The sequence below is a fragment of the Nakaseomyces glabratus genome, chromosome L (assembly GCF_010111755.1).
Source record: "Nakaseomyces glabratus chromosome L, complete sequence".
NCBI lineage: Eukaryota > Fungi > Ascomycota > Saccharomycetes > Saccharomycetales > Saccharomycetaceae > Nakaseomyces > Nakaseomyces glabratus.
In genome coordinates this window covers 1,502,501-1,507,500 of record NC_088962.1, presented here as the reverse complement: position 1 = coordinate 1,507,500, position 5,000 = coordinate 1,502,501, and the positions used below count along the sequence as shown (strand labels likewise).

General features: G+C 49.5%; 2 non-coding genes across 2 annotated transcripts in view; one reads left to right on the top strand and one right to left on the bottom strand.

The window, feature by feature from the left end:
• Nucleotides 1–1,760: 1,760 nt before the first annotated feature.
• RDN5-1.3 lies at nt 1,761–1,881 on the bottom strand. Its single transcript, XR_010605606.1, has one exon. It is a non-coding gene; the product is annotated as a 5S ribosomal RNA (ribosomal RNA).
• A 2,169-nt stretch (nt 1,882–4,050) lies between these two features.
• The window catches only part of RDN18-1.3, a 1,800-nt gene continuing 850 nt past the window's right edge, over nt 4,051–5,000 (top strand). The window contains exon 1 of the ribosomal RNA XR_010605605.1: nt 4,051–5,000. This exon is cut by the window's right edge and continues 850 nt beyond it. This is a non-coding gene — a ribosomal RNA (18S ribosomal RNA).

Genomic DNA, 5,000 nt, shown 5'->3' with positions numbered 1-5,000 from the left:
GGGGGAGGGAGCTGGAGGGGGTATGCTACGTCTGGTCCTACATCTACATCTACGAAGGAGAGCACGTGTGGTATCTCTGGGTATTCGTGCCAAGGGTGAGGTGGAGGGGTGGAGCGGTGTTTGAGCGGTGTTTGAGCGTATGGGGGTGATTCAGGGCGGGTGAGTCGTGGAGTGCGGGGTGAGTCATGGGGTGATTCAGGGGGGAGTGCGGGGTGCCGGAGTGGAGTACGTGTGGAGTGTCATGTGACGAGTGAGGGGGTGGTGACATGGGTGGTGTGGGAGTGATATGGATGGGCGGGTAGGTGGTATTGTGGTAGTGCTGGGGGGCGGGAAATGGTGGAAAAAGTGAAAAATTTGGGAGATATGGGATGTGTGTAGAATTTTGCGGGGAACACGGTGGTGTGGTTGTCAATGGGGGGAGGGGTATGTATTTGCGGTGGTTGGTTTGAATTGTTGTATTTTGTTAGTATGTACTGCTGCACTTTGCACTTTGCACTGTTGCACTGTTGCTCTGCTCTGCTGCTCTGCTGCCTCTTTGCCTTGGGACGATAACCAGAGAATACCCACACGGGCATCTCCTGTTGGTGGCATTGGGAATTGGGAAGACAAGGGGGATGGTTTTGGAAGAGGCTGGTTTATATATGGAAAACTTGGAAGAGGGGAATTGGAAGGCGAAAGAAGCGAGAAGAAGAAAAGTTGTTTGTTTACGATGAAAAAGTTTTTCTTTTTTTTCGCTTTTTTAATTCGCGCATTTTGCGTGCGGCGAAAAAGACGAGTTTTTCCGATGCATGCGTGCGTCTGCTACGGTGGTTTCAATGGGTGGTGGTGGGAAACTGTGGGAGGAGTGGTGAGAAAGTGTGGAACGAGGGTGGCATGCAAGATAGAGTTAGAGTTAGGGTTTGGGATTGGGATTGGAGATTGGAGATTGGAGATTGGATTACAAATGCTGATGAATGCTGATGTAAGAGGCGGCTACAAAAGAGGTTGTTGGGTTTATGTGTATAAGGATTTGTTGTAAAGTGCAAGAGAGTGTTGGTTTGTTTTTTTGGGGGATGTGGTTTAGTATTCTGAGGTTTTGAGCTGTGGGAGTGGAAGCTGTAGTTGTTCTTGTATTGTATTGTGGTGTATTGTCTTGTTTTAGTTGTCGCTTTGTCTTGTTACTTGCTCGATCTCATCAACTTTTGATGCCAAAAAGTAGTGATCCTGGAGACATCTTGACGAGTTCTAGAGATATAGCCATGATTGTTGTACCTGCGTAATCTGCGGAGGTCAATTGGTCTGTTTCTTCATTGCTTGATGTACCTTCCATCCCTCTTGAGGCGGGATCATCCATTCTTGTCACTCTTGCATTAGTCGATGTCTGCGTGCTTCGGGTGCTGATTTCTCTCTGGGGGTGCGTGTTGGTGCACTGTAAGGTGGTCAATTGTTCTTGTCGGGGTCTGTTATGGTGGTGTGTGAACCAGTTGTGTTGAAATCGGACCACTTTTGGTCTCCCCAGGTCTTGGAAATACCCATTTGGAGGCTCTTTGCGATGGCCCAAAACCGACGTCGACGTCGACGTTGAAAATTTTCACTCTTTCAGTCTTTGTTTGTGGCGAAAAACCAAAAAAAATACAGTATGTCACGTAGGTGGCGATATATGTCACATGTCTTTTTCATGATCTCGCCCGTACAAAAAATTAATCTGGCCTGGATTCGAACCCTGGTGCGGGCTGTTCTGGGGAAATCTGGGATTTTGGCAAAAAAAATAAAAAAAAAAGAGATTGCAGCACCTGAGTTTCGCGTATGGTCACCCACTACACTACTCGGTCAGGCTCTCACAAGCTTAACTACAGTTGATCGGACGGGAAACGGTGCTTTCTTGTGGATATGGCCGCAACCGAAAGATCGTAAAAAAAAAAAGGGTATGTAGGACCAAGCCTGGGTAGGTCGGTGCTGTGGGAAGGGGCGTGGCTAGTGACAAGGCCCGGGAGCGGTCACACACAGAAGAAGTCAGAGGCAAGGGCCCGGGAGCAGTCACGGGAGGAGTCAGAAAAGACGACCGGCAAAACAACTTCAGGAACACTTTTGGGAAACTTTTTGTATGGCAACCGGGGGGTGTTAGGGTGTGTGTGGGGGTGGTTTGCAGGGTAGTTTCGAAAACCACTGGCAAAAGTTGGTGTATGGGGGGTGTGGATGGTGGAAAATAGGGTGGTGTGGTGTCGGGCTGGGGGGGTAGGGTCGGAAGTTTGTATGGCAGGTGTGGGTTTTTATGGTGGCAGTGGATGGAGTTCGGACGGCTCGATTCGTTGGAGCTGAGAAACGGGGCGGTTGGCGGGGTCCCCGGGGGTGGAATCGGCGATTTGGGGTGGTGACATGGCCGTTTCGGGTGCTCCGGGCCCTGCGGCGGAAATACCCACACTGGTCTAGAAATAGTTGTACAATATCCGGTAATTTCCGTTGGTAATGGTTGGCGGATTGCGGAGGTTGTGTTTGTTTATTCTGTGGGAGTATATGTTGAGTGTATGGATGTGTGTTGTTAGTATGGTGGAAGGTAGTGATATGGTACCTAAACATCAATTTTGAAGTACGAGAAATCGGACAAGTGTTCGGAGTGGGGAAAGTGGGCGGGAGAATACCGGGATTGGTAAAATGGTGGCTGGGAAGATGGGGGATGCAAGACCGAGAAGTTGCCGGGGCGCGGAAGCGGATGATCTGCGGCGGAAATGGTGCACTTTGCGGGGTAGGGTGGCCGGTACGGGCGATATTTGTATGGCAGGGTGGTGTTTTTAGTTGCGGATCGTGAAGCGAAAATTCAGAAACCCCAAACCCGATTTTAGGTTCGGAAGTGTTACGGGGTTCCGAGGGCTCGCCCTTGGGGCTGGAGTTTTTGCGTGCGGGGGACGTGAGTCGTGAGTCACTGTGTCACCTGTGACGGGTACTTAAGTGTCCGTTTTGGGTAATGATGTGCGGCGGGCGGGTTTACCCGCGAGTCATGCGAGTCATGGGCGGAAATCCGGGGGCGGGGCGACGTGCGGAGTGCGCGGGCGGCCATGTGACCACGTGCGACGGCACACGTTTTATTTTTCGCAGCCGAGTGCCGAGTGCCGGGGCCCAAAGCCATAGTTAAGGGCGTGGTTGTGCGGGCGTTTCTGGGGACAGCACCTGTGGGAGGCTCGCAAAGTGTCGGGCGACCCTGGGATTTCGAGGGCCGGATCTGGGCCTGAGGCTCGCGTGTTGCTGCTGGAGCAGGACGGGGAGGCCTCGAGCTGTTCAAAGTGGACTGCAGATGCCAGATGCCGGGCCCTTTGGCTACTTTTCGAGCCAGGCCGAAGAGCAAGCTCGGTCCGGGGGTACTTCATGCGAAAGCAGTTGAAAGTGAAGTTTGAAAGAGTTCGGAAACGAGCTCGAGTAGAGCTTGTGCTTGAATATGGCCTCGTCAATCGGTGGAGAGGGTCGCTGGGTGATCGTCAGATCTGCTCAGTCCCTATACAGCGAGCTTGACATGGGCGAAGCGGCGTAACCTTTGTTCTTGCAAAGGGGAAGCTGCGGACGCCTGAACAGTCTCATCCTGGACATCTTGCGATTCCATGGGTGAGCAGAGAAGGATTTGGTGGATTACTAGCTGATAGCAATCTATTTCAAAGAATTCTAATTTGGGGGAATGCCTGGACAGATAGCCGGTCTGCTACGTTTATTCGTTTTGACTGTGATTTGTCTAGTGTAACCTCCTCTCTTGCGGGTGATATCAAACCTTTGTTCTGTGAAACACCGGGACAGTGTTTGGTGGACTCTCTGCATGAGGAACTCAAAGAGTGCTATGGCAAGAATTAAGTGATTAGAGAACTTAGTGCTTGCAGGGTGGGCTGCTGCTGGGTGAATTTCTGCCTGGTGGTGTCTGCTTTTGCGGGCAGAGGAGAGAGAGACAAGGTAATTGTTTTTCTTTCCTTGTGATCTGTGCTTAATTCGTTGTTTCAACGAGTTAACATTCAATATCTACGAGGGTGTTTTCTGGGGGGGTGTTGAGGCTAGTCTTCGACAACCCCTCGGAGAACATACTTTCAAGATAGTTATCTGGTTGATCCTGCCAGTAGTCATATGCTTGTCTCAAAGATTAAGCCATGCATGTCTAAGTATAAGCAATTTATACAGTGAAACTGCGAATGGCTCATTAAATCAGTTATCGTTTATTTGATAGTTCCTTTACTACATGGTATAACTGTGGTAATTCTAGAGCTAATACATGCTTAAAATCTCGACCTCTTGGAAGAGATGTATTTATTAGATAAAAAATCAATGTCTTCGGACTTTTTGATGATTCATAATAACTTTTCGAATCGCATGGCCTTGTGCTGGCGATGGTTCATTCAAATTTCTGCCCTATCAACTTTCGATGGTAGGATAGTGGCCTACCATGGTTTCAACGGGTAACGGGGAATAAGGGTTCGATTCCGGAGAGGGAGCCTGAGAAACGGCTACCACATCCAAGGAAGGCAGCAGGCGCGCAAATTACCCAATCCTGACACAGGGAGGTAGTGACAATAAATAACGATACAGGGCCCATTCGGGTCTTGTAATTGGAATGAGTACAATGTAAATACCTTAACGAGGAACAATTGGAGGGCAAGTCTGGTGCCAGCAGCCGCGGTAATTCCAGCTCCAATAGCGTATATTAAAGTTGTTGCAGTTAAAAAGCTCGTAGTTGAACTTTGGGCCTGGGTGGCCGGTCCGATTTTTTCGTGTACTGGAATGCACCCGGGCCTTTCCTTCTGGCTAACCCCAAGTCCTTGTGGCTTGGCGGCGAACCAGGACTTTTACTTTGAAAAAATTAGAGTGTTCAAAGCAGGCGTATTGCTCGAATATATTAGCATGGAATAATGGAATAGGACGTTTGGTTCTATTTTGTTGGTTTCTAGGACCATCGTAATGATTAATAGGGACGGTCGGGGGCATCAGTATTCAATTGTCAGAGGTGAAATTCTTGGATTTATTGAAGACTAACTACTGCGAAAGCATTTGCC